Here is a 19,168-nt window from a genome sequence, read left to right on the forward strand (position 1 = left end):
TGGGTCATCTAAGAGCAGTTGCAATGAGATATCTGCTTTCATCATTATATCTTTATAATCATTTTGCTATATATATATATATATATATATATATATATATATATATATATATTCAGTGAAAAAAACTTTGTTAAAGGGACGTTATGGTTAAGTTGCGCTACTAAAAACCTATGAAATTCTGTGAAAAAAACTTTGTTAAAGGGACGTTATGGTTCCAAGTAAAACCGAAAAACCCTTGAAATTCGGCAGTTATGGTAAGCTAAGCAACCATAACTCGCGCCGCCACCGTGCACTGCTAAGACTAACACCCAGGACATCAAAGATGACATCACAAATGTCATTGATGAGATCACTGATGACATCATATGTGTATGTACTTCTCATGAAATATGTGTAGAAGGGATTCTTATTATGTTGCGAAAAAAGTGTCAAGAATCATTGCAAGAAATATACCCTAATAAGTGCATTGAACGATGCATTGATATAAATAGCATCCTATTATGGGGTTCTATCTAGTATACTAAGCTACTCATACAGAAACATAACATTGTGTGCAGCGTACAAGATGAAGGTATGATATTGGTAATGTTAATATGTTGAATAATGAAATGGTAATTGTTTTCTTAATAGATTTTTGTGTACTGTGAAATATGTAATAAGTAGCTAATAAAACCCATGTATTACATAATTGCATTACTATAGACAAAATACAAAGACACAAGAACACATACCAATATGGGTATATACAGGGAAAGTGAAGTTAGCAAAAAAGCACAAGTAGTAGCAGAAACAACTCATAACTTAACTGATTAGTTTCATGCAAATAAATGATTGCTCTGTTTCAAAGCTGCTATTTACCCTATGTATATGTATCACTTGATGTGATTGGACCCACAGGGAAAGTACAGCCATAAAAAAAACAATAGAACTATCAGAAAGTGCTCATAAGTCTAGTGATTATCTTTATGCACAAAAAGGATTGCTGTCTTTCAAGCTTGTGTTTTCCCATATGTATATGTTTCATATGATGTGACTGTACTCTAAGAGAATTACTGTAAGAACCTACTAGAATGATAAGTCTACAAATAAAATATAATTCTTAGTTTCTGACTGTTACTGAAGAAAACCATGTGGCCTAGATATGTCAGCAAAAGAAAAAATAGTGAGCCAGACATGTGATGTCATCAGTGATGTCATCAATGACATTTGTGATGTCATCTTTGATGTCCTGGGTGTTAGTCTTAGCAGTGCACGGTGGCGGCGCGAGTTATGGTTGCTTAGCTTACCATAACTGCCGAATTTCAAGGGTTTTTCGGTTTTACTTGGAACCATAACGTCCCTTTAACAAAGTTTTTTCACAGAATTTCATAGGTTTTAAGTAGCGCAACTTAACCATAACGTCCCTTTAACAAAGTTTTTTTCACTGAATTTCATAGGTTTTTAGCAGCACAACTTAACCATAACGTCCCTTTAACAAAGTTTTTTCACTGAATTTCATAGTTTTTTAGTAGCCCAACTTAACAATAATGACCTTGACTTTATATACATGTCATATGGAACTGACTAGATCTCTTCTTATGAACTTGATGTTCGCGAACTTATTTAATGTTCACGGACATGTTCGGAGAACAGTACCACCACCTAAATACTCTGGGGAGGTATTTGTAATAATTATATCATAACATAGGAACATTTAACAAATTCACAAAGCAGCACACATACAAAGTATATGTAGTAATACTTAAAAAATGTTACCCATATATGTAACACACTAACCATTCATGTAAATACAATATGTTTTAAAATGGAATATACCAAAAGAAGATAAAGTGGCTTCCACCATAATTACCTCACAGACGCTCCACAACCAACAGCAAGACCAGACGTATACACTACTGATTACATATCTCACCAGACATAGTAAGTGTACTTCTTTTTACTCATATATTTATAAACTTTCTATATTAGAAAAAAAAACATATTACTTCTTTGTTTTCTCACAGAAATGTGTAGTACTCTGGACTGGCTAGAGGACCATTTCCCACGAGACGACATGTTAGAAGATAGTCCACCTAATGGTACACACTTCACTGTATAAACCAATTGATAAATATTATTTTGTATACATTGAACATATACATTGTTTTTTTACAGACCCTACAAAAATTGCAACTTCCAAAGAAAAAAGAAGTGGTGTATAACACTCTTGAACACATTACCCACAAAATGGACCAACTTATGGCAAATTTTATGGATTTAAAGAACTTTGTGGAAGATCACCTAAAACCACCAACAACATACCATTGTCCCACCTGTACTTGTCCCCCCTCACCATTTCCCATTCATTTATCCCCAAACTCTCTCCATGGACCACAACGTTTTGATGAGATTTGCATTCCTTCTTCACCTGATCCCAGTTATCTAGAAATCCCTAATTCTCCTGTTTTTGTTTCCATTTCTGCCCCACCTTCCCAGTCATAATTGTACATATATATGAAATAAAGTTACTTTTCTTATAATGTGTTGTAATTACTTTCAGTTCCTTGTAATAAAACCAATTTAGGTGTCCACGGACACCGCGGTTGTTCGAAATGTTCGTAAAGAAACGAAAATGTAACTGTCCTGAGGACACTACATCTGTCCGTAATGTTCTCATGCAAGTTCAAAATGTTCTAAGAACACTCGTAGTGTCCTGAAATGTTCGTAAAGAAACATAAATTAAAGTGTTCTAAAGAACACTATATCTGTCCGTAATGTTCGCTATCAACTTAAAACTGTCCTAAGAACACAATTGGTGTCCTGAAATGTTCGTAAATAAACAAAAAGATGTGTCCTGAACAACAGTACAACTGTTCGCAGTGTTCGCTACCCAATTGAAAGTGTTCTAAGAACACAATTGGTGTCCTGAAATGTTCGTACATAAACTAAATTACACGTGTCCTGAAGCACACTATATCTGTCCTTACTGTTCGCTACCAAGTTTAAACTGTTCTAAGAACACACGCGGTGTCCTGAAATATTCGTTTCACGTGTGACGCACTTTTAATTACTTCAGAACCCGAACAGTGTCCGTAGGACATCAATGTGCATGCGCTAACCAATCTCCGTGCACTTGGTGTCCTGCGGACAGGCGCTTCCTTCGCAGACTAGTTCGCAAACAGATCATATGACCGCGCCCACGCTCATCGTGTGTCCTGAAATGCGGACACTGTTCGTGTCCCCGAACAATTTAAAAGTACATTTTCAGTTAATCCATAATACTTTTCAATAAAATCTCACCATGCCACAAGTCCCACATAGCAATCTTTAGTTTCTATATACCTTTTGAAACTTTCCGATCCTTTTTTTGTGTTCGATCTGTCCGCACACAGTGCGCATGTCCGCGGACCGCGCACAAGCACCCCTATAAAAGACCACGCCCAAGAGCTTATTCCCATTGTGTTTCTGGCTATTCTTCAGAACACAGTGATTTTTGCTGCCACCTGCAGACTACACCATCATCGACATGGCATCCTTGGCTGCTGAACTGCCACTTGGTGCTGCACCTGCTTCAGCACCACCACCACCCCCTCTACCACCACCACCTCCCCAAGGACCTGAAAAGGGGAACAGGACTGAGGATGCAGAGGAGGAAGAAGAGGATGATGAGAATGAGGTAGAGGAAATCCCTACTACCCGCACTAGACGTGAGTCTTGGGTGTGGCGGTTATTTACCATTCATGGGAATGGTCCTAAGGCTCGTGCGAACCATGTTACCTGCAATGAGTGCAAAATGATACTCAGTCGCGGGAAGCACGGTAACTACAGCTTTGGGACCACTACTATGAAGCGACACCTGAGGTCATTTCACTCTGGGGCTATTCGCAGGGTTGTACCTTGCGAAGAACGTAGCAGGTTGATTTCCTCTACTTCATCCTCTGTTTCTGATCCTGTCACCACAAGGACCACCTCTGTGGGACAGCGTCTTTCTCAACCTGCCTCACAGGCCATACGGAATGCTGATGACCCTTACCTTTCGAGGATCACAGTTGTATGTATGTACTGTGACACAGTACTCTGCAGGCGGGAGCGACTTCGGAGTGCTTTTGAGACTATCGTCTCAGAGCACGAGAAGACCTGCTCACTACCCAAATAAAACCCACTCTACATCTTCCTCTCTCAGCTCGCCCTTTCTTATCCCTGTGGTTGGTGTACCCCCCTTTACCCTCCTTTACCCTCCTCTCCTAGTGTGTCGTGTCTGAAAAACCAAAAAAAATACAAAATTACAAAAATCAAAAAAAAAATAAGGCTCTTTTCAAAGCCGCCTTTCCCAGTTAAAAAATAGAAGTGAAAATAAATGAAGCAGGGCTCTTTGTATTTTTTAGAAGTTTGCGGACAGTTCGCGAACATTAAAAAAATTGGGTTACTACTCCATCACAAACATTGTAATTTTCTCTGGAAAGAAGTGGTGGCTCTGAAAAGAGCATTTGGGTGGTGTTTGTAAGTCAAAAATTGTAAATGCTTAACATCTACTTCAAAATCGTTGTTGTAATTCCAAAAAAGGTCGCAATGCATTTTGTACATTTCTCAGAAAAATCTGATTGCCAGCATAAGTAAGATGGACTCCATCTCTGCGAAAAATGTATGTACTACAAAACATAATATTTTCATTGTGAAAAGAAGACATGCCAAAATCTCTTAGAAAGCCACAAACAGCCTTATTAACATTGCGCCTTGCTTTTTCCATTTGTGGACCAAATGAAGAAGAACGAAGCCACATTTGTCTCTGCGCAATCCGTGAAAATATCACTTGAGAATTAGGAAACATGTCCATAACCTTCCTCAGTCCTTCTTTCATAGCAAATTGCAAAAAAATTCCAGTCACATGCCCTAAACTGTTCCCTCCACAATGAATTACAATTATGTCTGGATGTTGCTCTGTCTCCAAAGTAGCACAGAGAGGTAGCAAGTCCAACCACTTCATTCCACGTACTCCATGCCAGTGTACTTCCACATGTGGGAATCCAAGATCTACAGCTACTCCACAGCTTTCTGCATGCACCTTCAACCAATGTATCCACGAATCTCCTAAAATCCAAACAATCTGTTTTCTGAAACACACAGCCATAGCTATCTTTTGTTCTCTCAGCAAAAAGAGTATCTCAGAAAATCTCTCCTGGCACAACACACCCACCAAACTTTCCTGACCAATCCCTTTCAGTGCTTATTCTCATTTGCATGACTTCTGAACCCAAAATTCCCCAGATGTATCTCCCGATGTCCGGGAACTACCTCCATGTCCGCGGACATATCGTAACATGAACAGCCCTTCTACCATTTCCACTACACTCTCTCTGCCATTCCCTCATTGGATGTACCTCAAAAATCACATGACCATGCACCAATCACATTCAAGACCTCTACATCTAACTGCATCATCATAGATCAGCACTGAAAATGTACTCTGAATCTCTCTGAGTACAAGTGTCATATCATTGGCAAGCAGCATCTACCACAAATACTGTACGTCTTCAAGATTTCTACTTGCAGCTCCATGCATATCCATATGCATGAACACAAACTTCAGGTATGCATATTTTCTGTATAGTAGATGACATAGCTCTCAACCATTTTTGTTTTACAGGCGGGTGAAATCACCCGATTTTGTTTTTGGCGGGTGAGACGCCCATTGGAATGAATGGGCGTGCAGGAGGCTTGGCGGGTGAGTCTGCCCTTTACAAGGCGTGTGACACCCGCCAAAAGCGTGTGAGTTGAGAGCTATGTTAGATGAACACATTTTCAAACAGACTTTTACCTTGTAAAATCTGTAAAATGAATTTACTGTACTTTTTTCAATTTCCTAAAATCAACTACCACTTATACACCTTTATACTTTTTACTTTCTTTATACACACACACTCAAATCATGTTAAACTAACATTTTTTAAATTAAATATATAGACTACATATATTCAAACAGAATTGCATGCAAACACAATCTATGTTTAAACCTTTATAAAAATACTTATGCAATTTCATATTTTTTGTTTTTATTTATTTATTTACTTAATTACTTTATATTAGACATGACATTGAGGCGCTATTACCTAGAACAGTTTACTTACAGAAATAGTAGTATTCACTAATATATTATACATTTCACAAGACATAGTAAAGATATTTTATTTTTGCTACAGTTAGTCATTCAATACAATTTGTTCATTAAGAACATATCATATGTACTGAACGGATGCAATGTATCTTATGTAAATAAATTAGTTTAATGTATTTACAGAAGGCACTGAGGATTTCAATTAAAAAAATCAATATCTAAATTAAAAACAGTGCTATATACAAACAAAGTTACTAATTTGAAGCTTTTACAATTACAGTGAAGACCAGTTTCCTGAAAAGAAGCAGCCGAATTCGAAGAAGAAAGAAAAACTAAGAAGTTACCTGTTAATTTTAAAAAAAAGTAAGTAAAATATCACCATAATATTTATTTTATTAATCAAATATACTATAACATTAATACGAGATATTTTGGTTTCTTAAAATAGAGATTTTGTACCATTTTGTCCAAAAATTTCCATGTCTTAAACAGCGATTTACAGCCAGAATGGCCGACAAATTTCTATTTTTTGACACACAAATTAGCCAACTGAACCGCTACAATTTTCATATTATAGAACAAACAACTGTTTTAATTGTATACATTAGATTTACTATTTGTACTTTTCCACACCACTAGCTTACTTTTTTTTTGTCATCTGAACCCACCCAAGACTCTATGCCCTGGCAAGAACCACCGCAGCATATCACATCCATAGAGTCAAACATTTCAACTATGATATATGGGAAACTTTTAATGTCCACGAACAATGGAAGTGTTCTTAGAACACTTTGAACTTGCCAGCGAACAATACGGACACCGTTTTCAGGACACCCCCTACGAACATTTCAGAACAACGCGACAGTTCTTACAACACTTTCAACTTAACAACGAACAATACGGACAGCGTCCTAAGGACACCCCCTACGAACATTCCAGGACACCGGGAGTGTACTTAGAAGCGTCTTCAGAACACCACCATCTTGTTTATTTGCGAACATTTCAGGACACCGCGAGTGTTCTTAGGACACATTCAACTTGACAAAGAACAATATGGACAGCGTCCTCAGGACACCCCCTACGAACACTCCCCGGACACCGCGAGTGTTCTTAGAAGCGTCTTCAGAACACCCCCATTTTGTTTATTTGCGAACATTTCAGGACACCGCGAGTGTTCTTAGGAAACATTCAACTTGACAGAGAACAATACGGACAGCGTCCTCAGGACCCTCCCTACGAACACTCCCCGGACACCGCGAGTGTTCTTAGAAGTGTCTTCAGAACACCCCCATTTTGTTTATTTGCGAACATTTCAGGACACCGCGAGTGTTCTTAGGACACATTCAACTTGACAGAGAACAATACGGACAGCGTCCTCAGGACACCCCCTACGAACACTCCCCGGACACCGCGAGTGTTCTTAGAAGCGTCTTCAGAACACCCCCATTTTGTTTATTTGCGAACATTTCAGGACACCGCGATTGTTCTTAGAACACATTCAACTTGACAGAGAACAATACGGACAGCGTCCTCAGAACAACCCCTACAAACATTTCAGGACACCGGGAGTGTTCTCAAAAACGTCTTCAGAACACCCCCATTTTGTTTATTTGCGAACATTTCAGGACACTGCGCGTGTTCTTAGAACACATTCAACTTGACAGAGAACAATACGGACAGCGTCCTCAGGACACCACCTACGAACACTCCCCGGACACCGCGAGTGTTCTTAGAACAGTTTCACTTTGCTTGCGAACAAAACGGACACATATTGACTCCTTAGAACACCCCCTAGTCAGTTTATTTAGAACATTTCGGAACACCCGTGATGGCCGCAAACAAATCGAACACAAAAAGAATGTCTAACACATAAAAAACACAACTTTCATCCTATCTCATACACTCCCACCCTCCCCAAACACTCCTACACACCAACACACTCTACAAAATACACATTTTGAACAAAGTTTCACTGCGCTGTCCGGGGACGTCCGCGAATCCACTATGGCGGGCGCTACCGAAAAATCTGACGCGATTCACGCTCCACGCCGTCCAATCAGCGAACAAGTCGCATGTCAGCAGACATGACGCAAGCCCATTGGCCAATCGGGGTGCTGTCTGCGGAGCGAACAGGGAAGTCCGTCCGCGAAGCGAACGCAGATATCACTAATTTTTTTGCCTTACATTTTGGTCATTTTTTTAAAAACTACTGGACGGATTTACACCAAATTTACAAAAGCACGCTTTTGGGACCAGGCCGCCGCTCCTGCCGCAAATTCGGTGTAAATCCGTCCAGCGGTTCGGGCTGTAGCCGTGCGCAAAGTTTTTTCCAATTCAGTCTATGGGAATAAAAAAAGTTTTGGGACCCCCCCTATAACTTTTCCCCCCCTGGACGAATCCTCACCAAACTTTGCAAAAGAATTCAGAATGACCCAACTACTTATTTTGCAAAGTTTGGTGAGGATCCGTCCAGGGAGAGCGAAGTTATAAGCCGCCCAAAAAGTGCTCTTCCTATGGAAACAGCAACTTAACCATAACTACATGGCCACTACTGTGGCCATGTAATATATATATATATATATATATATATATATATATATATATATATATATATATATATATATATATATATATATAAACTTTAAGGGTTGGTTCATTCAAAATGTGGCCCAATATTGGCATTAATGTTGTAGTTTTGTCATTTGATATACATTTTCTTAGAAGGAAGCCTTCCAAGCTATATTTGCTCTAAGGGATAATAGACCCAATTCATGTCTTAGCACTGCTTATTAACAATGATCTAAAACGGGGAGTTACAACGAACATCAACGGATGGACTCTTAATTTCTCTCAGCGATCTTCACACAAATCATAGCTTTTATATTAAAAATATGTCAGAGGTGATGTCATACTATGTGGCAATAATGAAAAACCTATCAAGAGTCGTGATTGGCTAAGGGGAACATCTAAGTATACTTTCTATAGAAACTAGGATTGTGATTGGCTGCCCACTATCAGGTGGACAGCATATGCTTACCTATAAACCATATAATCTTCAGAAACATTAGATACTCAGTTTCTCATTGGTTTTCAAATGATAAGGTCCTTTGTTATGTGGACTACTATAATTGGTTGGCATGCTTGTGCCAGGTCTTGAACATTCGGTTCACTTAGCAGCACGTAAGCCCAGACCCAGGTGCAAGGAGATGGGGCACAACACTTCCTCCCCACCCAATTAGCCCAGCATCTCTCATCGCCCATGCCTTCTGCCATGAAGATTGTCTTTGATCTTGGCCTTGCACAGTATCCTTGTCTTCCAGGATACATAGGAGTGGTCTAGGACTCCAAGTTCGAACTCTATTTTCATCTTTGGCTCACGTGACAGGAGACTACGATTTAGTCCATTTTGCAAGTTTTAAATGCTTTAAATGAATTAAACTTGGCTCTCTTGGTGTTCTTTCTTTGCACCTTAACAAGGGATGATTCATCCTTTGCACGTTCGCCCATTTCTAGGATAGATAGCTGACCATGCCTGCTTCAGTCCTGACTCCAGGGCGATCAGCCTGGTCTTGCTGCTCCACAATTCTGCTTCTATTTTCTGTGACAAAGTTTTCCCGTCCCACTTCATGGGTCCTGGCTTACTAAATTCATGATACTAAAGTCCAGCTTCTATACAATGGCAGCTTTGCCTGCGTTCTACCCACTAAGTATAGCCAGCGTCTATGATGACTTAGTCTACCTTGTGTTTCAGCATCTGCACATATATTGAATGGTTGATTTTCTACAGCACTTTGTGCACATGTAATCTTCTTCCTTTATATTTGAGAGTGCACTTGATTCTTTTCTGCATCATTAGTATCTTTAGGATCCACACATTCTCTTCAGTCAGTATCCCGAGATGCTGTGCATACTTTTTGTGACGTTACTGGCTTCTTTTCTCTGCTCCTCCTCATATTCCTTCAGGGAGTTCCTCCCTCAAGTTGTCATCCCTTCGGGGATACATTCGGTAGGGTTGTCTCAATGGGTATCTTCTTTCAAACACATGCTGCAATATTGGCACAACGGCTGGTGTCAAACTCGGCACAATCTCAGTTCTCCATCATATGGGAGGTAGGGGGCAGGGTCCTGCAGAGGAATGCAGCTGCTCCTCTACAATTTCCAGATCTCAATCAAACCCTGAGTTTTTAAACAATATCTCAGGCCTTGTCTGGTCGCAACGTTGTGCTTCAGAAGGTTGGCTGGTCTGTGCTAGCTAACTTACCCCACCACCCATGAAAACAATATATGTCTCTGTTTCACAGTAACTTCTTACTTCAGCGCCAAACCCACCTATTGAGCTGCATCTGGTTTCCGTAAAGCTATGTGAATTGGCGGCCTGCTCACACATCACCCAAGCGACACCTTGGTGCAGGAAAGTCAGTGGAGCGAAAGCTAGGTGCAAGAGTCAGCCAAAAAAGAGTTATGGAAAAAGCAAGATCTTAGGTTGTCTGCAGTAGCTGAGGTTACAGCCTTATTTCTTTGTGACTGCCGAAGACCATTCCAATGAAATGCCAAGATTTCAGGGTGGCCTCGACCCCTGACCTGGATCTACATGCTTGAGCAACAGCCAATAGCTATGTTTCAGAAAATCTCAAATTCATTATAGAAAAGCAAATGAGGGTTTAATAGCTTGACACGATTTATGGAACAGCCTTTGGGCAGTGATCGAAGTGAGCGGGAGCGTTCGGGAGCAGTGTTCCACTACGTTTCATTTTTTTCTGTTTTCCATTTCTCTACTTTTTAGAACCCTATTCATCGTTCAATATAGAGGATTTGTCCATTCATGTCCCTGTGCAAGTGTAAAGTTGTATTAGGAGCCTTAGTTATTAGTCACTTAGACTATTGCAATGCCCCGGCTGCATCACCTTATCACATGTTGCACTAGGCTTCCGTCTACCCTCTTCCCTACCAAATGCGCAGCCCCCATTTTTCTTTTGGTAAACTTCTACCACTGCATTTGGGATTTGAAAATAATCCGTCTATTCAGAGACAGCCTTTGAAGTAGATTTGGTGTAGACTTGACAATGGATCTTTGAATAGCCTTAAGCAGTAGACGCAGATCAATCTGAACTCTTTGGAGACTTCTCACATAATTGCTGACAGCACTCAAGTACATGTCGTGTCATAGTTCCATCAAAAATACAACAACTTGTGTGCACACATTAGCACAACTGCAAAGTCAATAATGCAATATTTTATTAATTGCCATGTTTTAAGTGCAAAGAAATATCAAAACCTGAATTCAGATGACTGTACTCGAGCGTGCAAAGAATACGCTGCTTCACAAATCAACCCGAAAGCTGCTGCTGATGACAGTTAATGTAATGTCTTTGGCGAACTCAATTTAAGGATTAACAGTGGCATTGTGAAGAGAAGCAAACCACAGGATATTTGAGGGACATGACATCAATCACTGCAGCGTACTGCAGATGAGGCGGCGCTCTCTCCCATAAGACATCCCAGGGAATCTAATTTACGAGGGATTAACAGAGTGACTCCTAAAGCTGAGAAGCGATTGTCCTGTAAAGATCATAGAACCGCAAACGAGTCATTAGTTCTACTTGATTGAGAAGCAACCTTTATGTATTCCAGCCAAAGTTCTAAAACCATACATTGATGGTGGTGCTATGTGAATATAGGTGTACAAGTGAACGTACCCCACTGTGTAATAGATAATTGGACAAGACCCTGAAGAGGTTCTTGTGATTTGTCACCCAGCCGATCAGGAACGAAACACATGTTGTTGGGCTAATATTGGAAATGCAACTGATGTGTTTATTTTTATAATTGTATGTAACAGTGCAGAGACCCTTGTTAGTGAGAACAATAATACCATTGTGTTGCTATAGGGCTCTAGCTCTGATTGTGGAAATATATGATGTAAGATGGCACAAAGCACTTTATGATTGAGTCTCGGGAGGATAGCTCAGGGGCAACGCGCTCGCCTTGAAAGCAAGACAGCGCAGAGCAACACATATTCGATCCCCGGGACTGCACTTAGAAACCTCCGGGTATTAAGCGCGTTATAAATAGCCTATCATATCATATCAGTGAATGAGTGTAGTGTGGTGGGGAGTTGTGATTTTGTAACTTTTTATCCTTTTTCACAATTACTGTTGTTTATACTGGTTTTATGAAACACAGACAGGGTTTATTTAGAACAGAATTGGATATGACGAATTCATGTTTTGATATTTCTTTGTACTTTTTACATGGCGAGTAATACTTTATTGCATTACTGACTTTGCAGTTGCACTAATTTTTGCACATGGGTTGTCGTGTTTTTGATGCATTTTCCCTGGGGTCTCTTCTTATTGTGTTTGCCAGTGTCACAGTTCCTTCCATGCCTGATGGTGAGGTGAATACACTGTGGGGACGATTCATGGAATTTATTCTGCAGAAAATATGCTACTTGCGGCCAATCTGCACGCGCAACTCTGTCGATTCATGGAATCGAATGCAAAGCACTTTTCCTGGACTTGTGTGGATTTTGCGCTGACCTGGCATGCCTTGCGCGAGACTCCGAGCAGAGAGTGGGCGTGGCCTGCTCAGAGGGCTGGGAAGTGGGAAGAACACCAGAAATAGGGAATAACTTGCGAAGAAGTGGGCGTTCCAGAGGACGGCTTGCAGGCAGTCCCTCTCATGCCTACTAGTGCGCAACAAGAGACGTATTCATGGAATCGATTGTGCAACATCTCAGCTGGGAAATTCCCAAGCGAGTGCTTCATAGGATCCACCACACGAAGGCTGGCGTAAGTACACATGCACGTAGGATTTTCAGTGCGCAGGTGGGATTGCATGTTGGATTTCGGGTGCGTGTACTCAATCGGGGTTCCGATGTAACATAGGGGTGAGCATGAACTGTGTAGCCGGGTGCAGGAATGTTTTACATGTGTCCACACGCCCATTTCCTGAGTTAATGCAGAGTTACAATTTTTCATACGCAGGTTGGTGGGGTGCTGGATACAGTTACGGGGGACCCCGCACAGGCTCACCAAGTCGCAGGCCTGCTCACGGGGGACCCCACACACTATTTGAAGGGTGCGTGTATTCACGCTCGGGGGACCGCGCAAAGGTAGCTGATCTGGCTGTTTCCTGCTTTGCGTGAGGGCGTGTCGGGGGCGTTCCAGTCGTGACTTGTGAATACGGTTACTTTCCACAAGCAAATCCATGAATATGAGTTGCACACAGATTTTCTTAATCGAGCAGGCTCATGCAGTGGCCTTTTTGGCGTGCGGTCCTTCCGCAATTTCTGCATGTAATTCCATGAATCGGCCCCTGTGTGTCCCCGCCCACATTTCCAGCTACCTGATTGGCTGGGCGCCCTTCTCCCGGGGGCAAATGCACCACTTAGTTAATGAGGGAAGCCACCCAAACCTCTTTGATCTTGTGCTCCTAGCTGGGGCCATCTCCCAAACAAGAAGTACAAGACTCTCAGGGACTGTCACCAAGAGAGAGCGTGAGAAGTCAAACTGATGAGAGACTAATGTGTGCATAGATTCCGCACTGCACTAAGCTTAAATTTACTTCTGCAAATATGGCTCTTCGTCTTTTATTTTCGGGTAAAAATACTTTGGCCAATGCTACATTTCCTAAATGTGATTATGTGCACTTTATTGCTTAATGTGCTTGTGCATCATAGCAAACCAAAACCCAAAAGGGTGTCTAAAAACCTGTGAGGAAAAGGGAGACTGTCCAAATATGAAGGCAGCCGTATTCTGTATGGATTAAAGATGAGACAGTCAGGCTCAGATATTTAAAACGAGGCTGTTCTATTGTTTAGGTGGCATGCAAAGAAAGAAAGAAAAGTAGCTTTCTCCTGATTCCATATCCAGTCATAATATTGTTATGAAAAATGGCCACCAGGTGGCGACATTTCCCTAAAAATGCACCCTTTAGACAATTAAATATTCTAGGGTTGGAGGTGTTAATAAATAATTATACCCCTCATAGAATATTTGTGGAAAGAATTTTAGGGGGCAGGGAAAAAAAGTCACCTAAAGTCACAGCGACATTATCACATGGAACCGATGATGTATGCAGCAGCAAAGGGAGATGGGAGGAAGGATGTGAGCTCATCCCATTTGATAGGACAGCGCTGAGTTCCAATGATTTTCACATTTCTCTTATTTGTGCATACAATACAAGTAATCAAAATACAAAAATAAACCTTTGCAATTGCATGACTTTGAGAAATCTGCAGGGAACCTTATTCAAAAATGTGACCTGCACATTGCTAGGGTGCTGTGCGGCAGGGCAAATAGATACACTGTTCCAGCACCGCCACCCGCCTTGGACCCTTTTCCTTCACCTTCCAGCGAGGCAAAAAACCTTGGTGTCATCTTCCACTCCACTCTCTCTCTCCTCACATATCAGAGGTCACCAAGAAGTCCCACTACCAGCTGCACCTCCTCAAAGGGAGTCTTCCCTTTCTCACTTTCCCCCAGAAGCTCACTGTCTCCAGAGCACTGCCTTCCTCAAGTCTCTGCCCTCTGCAACTAATCCAGAACAGGACTGCAAGGCTTATCCTTGGCCTCAAGCCTAGAGACCGTATCTCTCCAGCCCTGAATACTCTCCACTGGCTCCCGTTGGCTGCAAGGATCAAGTTCAAGACCCTTTGCATTGTCCACAAGGCTTGCTGGGGCTGGGGCCCACACTCTCTTCCAAAATACCTTCCTTCAAGAGCCCTTCGCTCACCTACCTCCAACTCTCTAAGGGTTAGACGCTTCTCCAGGCAGAGAGTGAGGGGTAGATCTCTCTCCTCTGCAGGTGACTCCATCTAGAATGGACTTTCTGCCCCTCTCAAACTTGAGCCGGACGAAGTGAAGGTCCAGGAGCAGCTCAAAACTTTCCTCTCCTCTGATTTCTCTCTCTCCCTCCCCTGCTGACCTACCTGAACTACCTGACCTACCTGTCTGCTGTACCGACTGGTTGCTTGGCTTCCCTCAGAGTCTCACTGGGTACCAGGCTCTTTCTTGATTAGTCAACCTTTGCACTGCCTCCGGGCCTACCACGCACTTAGGGGCTGTAATTGTAACCCTACAGTCCCTGGTTCTCCTTGCACTTCCCAGAGCCCCGCTGCCCGTGCTGCTCTTACTCAGAACAGGGCAGCCCTGTTTTCCCCTCTCCCTTGCACTTCCCCTTCCCCTTGCACTTCTCGTTCTCACACTTGCACGATCCGAATGAAGCAAGGCCTAGTAACATTGTTTGTCTTGTCCTCCCTCTGTCTTCCCTCCCTTGTCTTGTCGTGCCTAGAAACACTTATGTAGAGGCACATTATACATGACTTATCATTTCATATCATATCACCCTGCATAAATTAGATCTTGGGCCCTGTGACTGACATTAAAGAGTGACAGACAGCGAGAGTGACGAGAGCACCTGTTTCCAGTGACAGGCCCTTAAATGGCCATCATTGTGAAATGGTAAAACAAAGTCAAAAAGTTAATGCCGTTGCAGTTTCACTTGATACTGAATGCATGACAAGGTTTGGAACATGCACGAGAGAATGTGTTTGATTTCTGTGCAGTTCAAAGTTCATCCCATTTCAGAATTTGGGGGGTGCTTTGAAGCTCTCCGAAATGCCCCTGGTTGTCTCCACGGCAACCAGTCTGGCTTCAGAGCAGCCAGAGGCAGGGAAACTGCTCTTCTGAACACCTGTAAAGACTTGCTCTCAAATCTCGATTCCAACTCTCGCTATGTTCTTATCCTTCTGGATCATTCCTCTGCTTCGGCATAATCAATCATGCCAGCCTCACCAATTGGCTCTGTAACACCCTTGGCATCACAGACCTGGCACTGGACTGGGTGACCTCATTCCTGTCCGACCAACCTTACCAGGTTCAACTGAGCCCTTTTCTCTTCCCTATCACACTCTCCACCTGCGGTAGCCCTCAAGGCACTATCCTCTCACCGTGGCACTTCAACATCTACCTTGCCCCTCTGGCCCACCTGATTGCCTCCTTCTCTACTCCCTTCCAGTTTTATGCAGACGACACACAGCTCTCTCAAGCTTCCCTCTACTGCCTCCTCTTCCTCCTCTCTCGTAAATGACTGACTGCTATTCAGGCATGGTGTGCTGCCAATGACCTCTGCCTTAATGCCCGTAAGACTGAGGTCCTTCTCATTGGGAACCCTGCTCCCTCCTGCCCTCTGGCTGCTCTCTAGGGGCCCCCCTCAGCCTCTTGTGAGGCAAAAAACCTTGGTGTCATCTTTGACTCCTCTCTCTCCTTCTCTCCTCCCATCGCAGACCTTGTAAAGAAGGCCCACTGTCAGCTGCACCTCCTCAGAGGCATTCTCCCTTTCCTCACCTTCCCCCAGAATCTCAATGTCTCCAGAGCTCTGGTCCTCTCTAGGCTGGTTTACTGAAACAGCCTCCTCCTCAGACTTACTTTATCCTCCCTTCACCCCTTCAGCTAATCCAGAATAGGACTGTGAGACGTATCCTTGGCCTCAAGCCCAGGGACCACATCTCTCCAGCCCTAATATCTCTCCCCTGGCTCCTGGTTGCTTCTAGAATCAAGTTCAAGACCCTCTGTATCATCCACAAGGCTTTATGGGGCCTGGGACCCTGCTACATCCAACTCTCTCTCCCTAAATATCTCCCTGCTAGAGCCCTTCAGTCTTCTAGCTCCAACTCTCTGCAGATCAGACGCTTCTGTAAGCAGAGAGTGGGAGGTAGATCTCTCTCCTCCGCATGAGCCTCCCTCTGGAATGGTCTCCTGGCCCCTCTCAGGCTTGAGCCAGATCTCCTTAAGTTCTGGAAGCTCCGCAAGACTCTCCTTTTATCATCTTCCTTCCCTTTCCCTTCCCCTGCTAACATCCCCATCTGCCGCATTGACTGACAACCTGGTTCTCTCTGAGTTCTACAGGGCACCATGCCCCCCGCACCCAATCCACCCTCCTCCTCGCACTCAGCATGTGGGCCCTCACCCCATGCAATCCCTGGCTCTTGCCCTCCTGCACTCCCTGTAGCACTTGCCTAGCCCCTGTAGCCTTCTCCCCACTCCTCCACCCACCCCTTTCACTTGCACTCTAACCTCTTTATCCTGCACTTCCATTCCCACCCTAGCACTTTGCATTTCACACTGACCGGCACTCCGACCTCGCTCCCTCGCACTTGTTGTTATAGCACTTGCATGATCCGAATGTCACATGGCCTAGTAGGGCCGTTATTGTTATCTCTCTCCCTTGCCCCCCCCACACCTTTTTGTCTTGTGGCGCATTGAAACACCATTTAATGTATAGTCGCCTTACAAATACCCAATAAATAAAAAATAAAAAACAGTAAGCATTTTTTTTCTAGCTCCAAATAGCAACCAGCACTATTTCATCAATTTCTTTGCACTAGAAAAACATTGAGACTCCGCCCCCTGGTTCTGAGACACCCCCTACTTTGGCAGCTACAGAAAGTGAGGTCCAGGGGATCATTTCGTGTTACCAAGTGGGACACCTGGAGACTGATCTCAGTTCTCATAGTCCCTCACTGCTTCAATAGAAACGTCACTGAACGTATGGTCCTTAGTTGCGTAATGTGTCACGCAGTGGATGGGATGCAGAGTAACTCTTACACCAAATAAGACCACTTTACGGTTTTATTATCAATTGTCTAAAACAAGGAGTTACAACGGACATCAACGGACGTTGCACAGCATTTCTCTCAGCATTTCATTAAAAAGTGTACTTTTATAGCAAAAATGAATCATATGTGACGTCATACTACGTGGCAAATAAGAAAAGCTTATGGGGGGTTGTGGTTGTCTCAAGGGGAACGTCTAAGTATACTTTCTATAAGGGGTCGGGTTGTGATTGGACATCTATTGTCAGGTGGACAACTTATGCCCACCCCTAGTGCAAGTCATCTTCATCAATTACTAGGTACCCGGGATACTATTGGATCTCAAACTATAAGGCCTTTCGTTATATGGCCCTCTACCATTGGTTGACATGCTCGTGCCAGTCTGGAACATTCGGCTCTCTAGCAGCACATAAGCTTATACCCCAGGTGCCAGGAGGTAGACTTGACTGTACCTTCCCACCTAATTAGACCACGTCTCTCATCACCTATTCCTTCTGCCATGAAGATTGTCTTTGAACTTGGCCTTGCAAAGTATGCTTGTCTCTGGGAATATAAGTGAGTGAGAGCACACTCTTATCTTAGTTCTAGAATTGAATGCCCAATGCTATATTCATCCTCGGCTCACGTGACAGGAGACTGTACTTCGGCCTGGCTTGCAGCATTTAATTGTCTTAAATTAATAAAATGAGGCATTCATGGTGTTCTTTCTTGCACCTTGATAGGGAGTGTTTTAGCCTCTCGCGTTTGCTGCCTTCAAGAATAGATCAACGGCCTTCGCCTTGTGCAACTTTGATATTAAGCTGAACAGAGTCATCCTCCAAGTCCACGATCTCAGTTTAAGCCTTTGCTGTGACACACCTCTCGATCCTTCTTTCTCTGTGAGATTGAATTAACTAAAGTTTGTGACACCGATGTCCAGATACAATACAATGGCGGCCTCGCCTGCATCTATTCACTACATATAGCTAGCTTCTATGATACCTTCGTCTACTTGTTTGTTTGTTTGTTTGTTTGTTTGTTTGTTTGTTTTATTATTTATAATGCACGTCAGACCCAGGGGTATCAGGGCGCAGCAGTTACAAGAATATGCAAAGCTTAGTTACGAGAATTGTGGTATAAAATATCTTACTTACAAAACATTACTTACAGAAAAGGTATATACAAGTGTTACAGATAACTTACAGAAAAAGGTATATACAAGTGTTTACAGATAATACAGGATAAGCAAGGATATTTACAAATATTGCAGGCAGGGTGTAAAGAGATATGGTTACCACCATGGGGGTAGCTATTAGTGAGACTCGAGGAAAGATGCATTACATACAAGGCATAATATGTTGTTGTTTACCATTAACAGAATGTCATTGCTAGTTGCTGTACAGGATTCAGTGTTGTACAATTTAGTGGTGATTGGATTTCAGCCAAAGGATGATGTTATTTTTAAAGTTTTGGTAAGATTG

The sequence above is a fragment of the Ambystoma mexicanum genome, chromosome 10 (assembly GCF_040938575.1).
Source record: "Ambystoma mexicanum isolate Mex_15411 chromosome 10, UKY_AmexF1_1, whole genome shotgun sequence".
Taxonomy (NCBI): Eukaryota; Metazoa; Chordata; class Amphibia; order Caudata; family Ambystomatidae; genus Ambystoma; species Ambystoma mexicanum.